The sequence below is a fragment of the Rhipicephalus microplus genome, chromosome 6 (genome assembly GCF_043290135.1).
Source record: "Rhipicephalus microplus isolate Deutch F79 chromosome 6, USDA_Rmic, whole genome shotgun sequence".
Taxonomy (NCBI): domain Eukaryota; kingdom Metazoa; phylum Arthropoda; class Arachnida; order Ixodida; family Ixodidae; genus Rhipicephalus; species Rhipicephalus microplus.
Window position 1 is genome coordinate 133,319,651 of NC_134705.1, and position 7,943 is coordinate 133,327,593.

The window sequence follows — 7,943 nt, forward strand, 5'->3', positions numbered from 1 at the left end:
TTGCGAATTGCCCACTACAATATATATATATATATATATATATATATATATATATATATATATATATATATATATATATATATATATATATATATATATATATATATATATATATATATATATATATATATATATATATAAGGGAAAGAAGTGTATACCTAAGGGCTCGTTTTTCCGTGTTTTGACACAATAATAATGAGATCTAACAAACCGTAATGCCAACGAATGTATAGGGGAAGTTATTAGAACCAATGGAATGTAAATAAGAAGAAAGAAAGGTGGGTGAAGACATAACCAGCCGTGAGCAGCAATCGAACCTACGACCTTCGAATAGAAGACTCGATGCTCTAACCACTGAGCTATCACAGCGGCCTTCCCTCCATCCACTTTTTTGGGTTTATTTGTGAGTTTAGAAGTAGGAGTGTCAGTCAGCACCATCTATAGGCCAAGCGACGAGTGTGAAAAAACACTCTTTTATGCGCATGCGTGGCGTCACGTAGCACGTGAACTTATTACGAGCGGGCAGCTGATCAATAGTTTCTCGTATACAACCTAACGACACCAAGTCTGCCAGTACAAGACCCTCGTTAACGAATAACGGAAAAAAGTGTATACCTAAGGGCTCGTTTTTCCGTGTTATGACACAATAATAATGAGATCTAACAGACAGTAATGCCAACGAATGTATAGGGGAAGTTATTAGAACCAATAGAATGTAAATAAGAAGAAAGAAAAGTGGATGAAAAAATAACCAGCCGTGAGCAGAAATCGAACTTACGACCTTCAAATAACGCGTTCGATGCTCTAACCATTGAGCTATCACAGCGGCCTTCCCTCCATCCACTTTTTTTGGTTTATATGGGAATTTAGAAGTAAGAGTGTCAGTCAGCGCTATCTATAAGCCAAGTGACGAGTGTGAAAAAAACACTATTTTATGCGCATGCGTGGCGTCACGTAGCACGTGAATCTATTACGAGTGGGCAGCTGATCAATAGTCCCTCGTATACAACCTAATGACAAGAAGTCTGCCAGTACGAGACCCTCGTTAATGAATAAAGGAAAGAAGTGTATACGTAAGGGCTCGTTATTCCGTGTTTTGACACAATAATAATGATGAGATCTAACAGGCAGTAATGCCAACGAATATACAGGGAAAGTTATTAGAACCAATGAAATGTAAATAAGAAGAAAGAAAAGTGGGTGAAAAACTATCCAGCCGTGAGCTGGAATCGAACCTATAGGACCTGTAACAGCAAGGTCACACATCGCGAAAGACAAGACCGGACTGTGACTGAGTGTGCGCGCGTGTGCTGCCAAATGTGCTGTGTTTCTCTCTTCCCTTTCTGCTCTCTATCTTACATCTCCCCCATCCCTCTCCTATGCGCAGGGTATCAAACCGGGTGCCTATAGGCTGGTTAACCTCCCTGCCGTTTTTTCCCCCTGTTTTCCTTCTTTCCTTCCTTCACTCCAATTCGTAGTACCACCACCTGCCGTCTTTGCCCAGTAAATTTTTCATCTAGATTCATTATCAGACCAGACTACACGTGCAGGTTTCTGAGCAGAATATTTGTCCAAAGAATTGAGCTGTTGTGTTCGTTTACATTCTTTGTTCTAAACTTTACGGTTACTGAAATACATAAAAAGATGAATGTAGATTGTGTGTTACGTTTTTTTACTTAGCGCTCACTGGTGCTCGGCCGGTCGAGTGCTTCTCTGCTGCCTTGACTGGTACGTCAAGCCTGATGGCGCACACAGCGTTTCTCTACAACTCATTCATAAAATAGTTGGCTAGACATTGGAACGACATATGAAACATGCTTACAAAATGGAAGTCCACCCAAAGCAGCAGATAAAGATTTCAAAAGGTGAATACTCAACGCGGAATGTTGGCGGAGTTGTTTCGACAAATGGTCTTACCTTCATAGAGAAGGGTGGGGGAGGGACTTGGACAAGACTGCTTGCCAAAAGGTCGGTTTAAGCCCAATAGTTTTTCTCCTATCTACCTCCTTTTGTGGAAATCTCTGTTTCTCCACCAGTTGCTAAAATAATAATTGTACATGGTTGGTGGGCAATCTTACAGCTTAACATGCAGATGCGATGTCGCCATTTTTGACATATCTGCCGTGATGAGGTCTGGTACCCAACAAAAGTTGCTTGTAAAGCAGTAAAAATATATTTGGACTGGACGTAGCTGAATACTTAGATATTGCGGGCCATGTTCGATGTTACGCATATTTTTTATATCTGCTGAAAATATCGAACCTAGCACCTCGGGTCTGAGAGCAAAGTTGATATTGGTTGATATATTCTAAAGGATTTGAAATTCATAAGGGTACAACGTTAACAGGGTTTACAGCACTTCTAGCACCTTCACCGCTTCTCAACTAATGTTTTGTGGGCTGAAGTGTCGCAGAATCGTTCGAAGCCATTGTCGAATGCAATGGAAAATCCCTTGCGAAGGTAAGCTTCTTTTCTCTCATCTTACTTACTGGAAGTTACCAATCAGTGTTTCCCAATCAGAGGGGTAGCCATCCCCCTAATATTATTACCTGCCTCTCTTTGCCCCTGACCCCCTCCCTTCCGCAAAAAAATTCTCAAAACACAAAAGTTCCCCAACAACCCATCTCCTCTCCCCTTCCCAAATGAACTCGCTTGAAGTGGACTTCCGCCCGTCTACCAAAAAAGTATCCTCTTGTCGCACCCGTAACCAATTAACCATAATTGTTCCTTTGCGAAACATGACATGACAAGAATTTTAGTGTAGTCCTGAGCAAATGATATTTAATAAAGCCGAAGCCCCCCTCTTCGAGTCGGTGACAATGCCCTCGAGAAAACCGGCGGAAAGCGAAGTTCTATCTCCATGAGGTTGAGCGTAAACAAAAAAAAAACGGCATAGTGGTTCACTTTGTCGTATATGATGTTACGGGGAATAAAGTATACACTGGCGAGCAAATGCGTACTGGCGAATGTACTGGCGAGCTAAAGCGTACAACGCTGCTGCAGTCCGAGCACGGTCACGTTCAGCACTTCGTCGTCTTCATCCTCAGGCATCTACTTAGCCCGTGACATTACCCGCCGGCGGCAGAAACACCGTCCCGGTGCGATCAATTCTCGGGGCGTGAGTAGTATGGTTTAAGCCGTGAGACGTGCACTATATCGGTCGGGACTGAAGCTGGTACTGACGTGGTATGGAGTGGAGCTATCTCATAGGTCACGCTGGTGACCTTGCGTATGACGCGGTAGGGGCCAACGTAACAGGACATCAGTTTTTCGCAGAGACCAACACGACGTGATAGTAGCCAGAGCAAGACGAGTGACCCCGGAGAGTACTGTACGTCGCGGTGCCGGCGATCGTAAGCACTTTTTTGGTTAAGCTGCGAGGCACATAAACGATCTCGGGCGACTTGGCGGGCGATGTCAGCTCGGGCCAGGGCATCACGAGCATAAGCAGTCGATGAGGAGGCGTCAGATTGGAGCATGGTGTCCATGGGAAAAGGCGGTTCATAACCAAACAGTAGATAAAAAAGGTGAAAATCCAGCTGTATCATGACGTGAACTGTTGTATGCGAAGGTAACGAAAGGTAAGTGGATGTCCCAATCTTTGTGATCCTTGGAGACGTACATCACTAACATATTCGTCAGGGTACGGTTGAGGCGTTCCGTAAGGCCATTGGTTTGCGGATGGTACGCTGTAGTGAACTTGTGTTGGGTAGAGCAGGATCACAGGAGCTCGTCGACTACTTTAGATAGAAAACAGCTGCCGCGATCGGTGATCAACCGAAGAGGAAGGAGCACTATGACGCAGAATGATGTCATGAAGAAGGAAATCGGCTACATCAGTAGCGCAGCTGGTGGGGATGGCGCGTGTAACGGCATACCACGTTGCGTAGTCGGTAGCAATAGCAATCCACTTATTACCGGTGGCCGATACGGGAAAAGGTCCTAGAAGATCGAGGCCGACTCGGAAAAATGGCTCATCTGGTACTTCAATAGGCTGGAGGGTACCAGCAGGTCTCAGAGCAGGTGTCTTGCGGCGCTGGCAGAGGTCGCATGCCGCAACGTACTGTCGCACAGAAAGGTAGAGGCCAGGCCAAAAGAATCAGCGGCGAATGCGGTCATACGTGCGTGACACCCCTAGGTGTCCACCGAAGGGGGCATCATGCAGCTGGGCCAAAACGTCTGAGCGAAGATGCACAGGAACAACGACTAAAAGCTCAGCACCATCTGGGCGGGCGTTGTAGCGGTGCAAGATGTCTTTGTGAAGAACGAACGGTTGTAAGGAGTGGTCAGGGTGGGGGGAGTGCAGACCATTGATAATAGCACGCAAAGAGGGGTCGCGGCGTTGTTCAGCAGCTATGTCGGTGAAGTCGGTAATTGAAAGAACGAGTACCTCTTGTCCATCTTCCATCATGTCAGGGGGATTGACTGGGTAACGGGACAAGCAGTCGGCATCCTTGTGAAGTTGTCCGGATTTATAGGATACGGAAAAAGTGTACTCTTGTAAGCGCAGCGCCCAGCGACCAAGGCGTCCCGTAGGGTCCTTGAGTGAGGAGAGCCAGCAAAGCGCATGGTGGTCCGTAATAACTGAGAATGGTCGGCCATAGAGGTACGGTCGGAATTTCGCAATTGCCCAGACGAGAGCTAAGCACTCGCGTTCTGTGATGGAAAAATTTTGTTCCGAGCGTGACAACAGTCGGCTCGCATACGCGACGACGCGGTGCATGCCTTGTTGCCGCTGCGCCAGCACTGCGCCTATGCCGTGGCCACTGGCGTCAGTACGAAGCTCCGTGGCGGCAGATGGGTCGAAGTGTGCTAGGACTGGTGGATTGGTGAGGATGTCAACGAGTGACGTGAAGGGGTTTGCTTGCTGTTGGTCCCAGGTGAATGCGAAATCCGTTTTGAGGAGGTAGGTTAGAGGACGGGCTACTTCAGCAAACTTCTCGACAAAACGACGGGAATAGGAGCACAGTCCCAGAAAACTTCGGACGTCCTTGGCTGAGCGGGGTGTGGGGAAGTTGCGAACTGCTCGGACTTTCGCAGGGTCTGGTTGAACGCCCGCAGCGTTAACAAGATGGCCGAGTACGCAGATTTGGTGTTGCCCAAAGCGGCATTTGGACGAGTTAAGTTGCAAGTTGGCACGTCAAAAAACATCAAGCACTGTGGACAGACGGGTAAGATGGTCGTCGAAAGTAGTCGAAAAACGATAACGTCGTCAAGATAGCAGAGGAAGATGGTCCACTTCATGCCTCGAAGGAGAGAGTCCATCATGCGCTCAAATGTCGCAAGGGCATTGCATAATCCAAAAGGCATCGTCTTGAACTGATAAAGTCCATCAGGAGTCACGAAGGCCGTCTTCTCTCTGTCTTTGTCGTCCGCAGCGATCTGCCAGTAGCCTGAGCGAAGGTCTATTGAAGAGAAATATTTGGCACCGTGCAAGCAATCGAGTGCATCATCTATGCGCGGTAGGGAATAGACATCTTTCTTGGTAATATGGCTGAGATGGCGGTAGTCAACACAGAATCTCCAGCTATTGTCTTTCTTTTTAACAAGTACAATGGGTGAGGACCAGGGACTAGATGAGGGTTCGATTATGCCCTTATCAAGCATTTTATCGACTTCTCGTTGTATAATAGCATGCTCCGGGGCTGACACACGGTAGGGTCGTCGTCGAATGGGTCGAGCGTCACCGGTGTCGATGCGATGGGTTACCACGGATGTCTGGCCCAAATTACGGTCGCCGAAGTCAAAGATGTCCTGATAAGAAGCAAGCACACGGCAGAAAGCAGAGACTTGTTCAGAGGTGAGCTTGTCAGATAGCATTGGCTTGAAAAAGGTCGGAACAGGAACGTGACGAGAGCGACGTTGATGAAAAATCGGGTGGCGAATCGGTGGTTAGGGCGGAAACTGTGTGGTCGACCAGTGGTGTCAAATGCGCAAGTGACATGCCGCGAGGAATAACTTGCGCTGAGAAGCCGAAATTGAGGACGGGAAATGAAGTTCGGTTGTCCTTAACGGTAACCACCGTGTTGGGGAGTGCAACATTGCGTGTCATGGCCACGTCAGAAATTGGGGCAGCAACGTAATCACCATCGGGTACTGGAGGATATGGCGAGAGTCGGACTAGGAGTGCGGCTTGCGGTGGAAGGCTGAGGAAATCGACAGAGCGTAGACGAGGTGGGCTGGTAGAGACGATCTCTGAGAAGGATGGTAGTTCGAGCCGAAGAAGACCTTTGGAATAGTCAATGAGCACAGCGTGTGAAGTCAGAAAGTCGAGTCCAAGGATGAGGTTATGAGGGCAATTTTGCAGTACAGCGAACAGAACTGAAGTTTGATGCTCAGAAATCGTTAATCGCGCAGTGCACATTCCAAGCACAGCAGGAGTACTCCCATCCGCTGTACGAACGGTAGGTGCAATCGTAGGCGTCAGAACTTTTTGGAGGCGGCGGCGGAGGTCTGAGCTCATCACAGATATTTGTGCACCGGTATCAATAAGAGGGGTTACAAGTGAACCATCAACCAGAATTGTAAGAAGGTTGCACCGCTGGTCGGTAGTAATTAGAGGATTTGCAGTCCGAGTCGTGTATGCAGCGTCACCTCCGGGGGCTGCACCGGCTAGTTTTCCGAGCGACGGTCATAGGGAGACCAAAAACGGCGGCGTTGGGGCGAGCGGGACTGACGACGCACGGGCGATGGCGAGCGGCAGGTCCGACGTTCTGGATTATGCTCTGCACCTGTCTCAGCATGGTAGGACGGGGCATAAGGTGCACGTTCAGAGCGAGGCCGCCAATCACAGAAGCTCGGTCGAGGCGATGAGGTCCAACGGCTGCGGTAATGGCGAGCGATGTGTCCTATCCGATGGCACGTGAAACATATGGGCCGATCATCATGAGTGCGCCATTCAGCTGGGTTTCGTCGTGGCGCGATCGTGTGGTTCGGAGTGGTAGCCGCAACGACTGGAGCCGAGCTGGAAGTAGCAGGGGCATTTTGATGAGGTGGCGAAATGCCCATATTCGCGATCTCTTGGCGAACCACGGTCTGTATCATTGAAACAGCATCGAGGTTGTGTCCTGGCGCGCTGACGCTAGACATAGCGGGAGCCATAGCCTCGAGTTCCCGACGGACTATTCTGGTGACGTTTTCTGGCGCTGGTGGTTGATGTAGTGTGGGCAAATTTTCGCAAGAGGACGTAGCCGCCGTGTTGGGAAGGCGGTCAAATCGGTGAACTATGCGCCTACTTTTTGCCTGTTCGAAGCGACGACATGCTTCGATGACCGACTCCACTGTCGAGCAGTCCTTGCACAGGAGAAAATTGAAGGCGTCATCGGCAATTCCTTTCAGGATGTGTCCGACTTTGTCCTCGTCGAGCATGTCCTTGTTGACCTTGCGGCACAAAGCCAACACGTCCTGGATGTACGCTATGTACGGCTCTCTGGATGTCTGGGCACGAGTCGCAGGCTCCTTCTTTGCGGCCACTTGACGTCCGATGGGTTTCCCAAATAGATAGCGCAATTTCTGCTTACAGACGTCCTAGCTAGTCAACTCTTCTTGATGTGTCTCGTACTGGAGGTTTGCCGTGCCATGCAAGTAGAAGATGATGTTCGCCAACATAAGCGTCGGATCCCAATGGTTGCTGCTGCTGACGCGCTCATATAGAACCAGCCAGTCATCTACGTCTATGCCACTTGTGCCGTTGAATGGGCCTCGGTCACGAGGTTGCACCACAACGATCGGCTGCGGGGCTGACGCATCTTGTTGACATTGAGTAGCCTGGTCAGTCATCGTGGTAGCTGCAATGCGCCGTCCGCTCCGAAGATCCAGCTCGTTGGGCTGTATAGCGAGTGGTACCCCGCACCTTCCACCAATGATGTTACGGGGAATAAAGTATACACTGGCGAGCAAATGCGTACTGGCGAATGTACTGGTGAGCTAAAGCGTACAACGCT

At 48.9% G+C, this 7,943-nt stretch overlaps 1 non-coding gene across 1 annotated transcript; it reads right to left on the reverse strand.

Moving 5' to 3' along the window:
• Positions 1–296: 296 nt before the first annotated feature.
• TRNAR-UCU (transfer RNA arginine (anticodon UCU)) lies at positions 297–369 on the reverse strand. The gene has a single exon. It is a non-coding gene; the product is annotated as a tRNA-Arg (tRNA).
• Between the last annotated feature and the right edge of the window lie 7,574 nt (positions 370–7,943).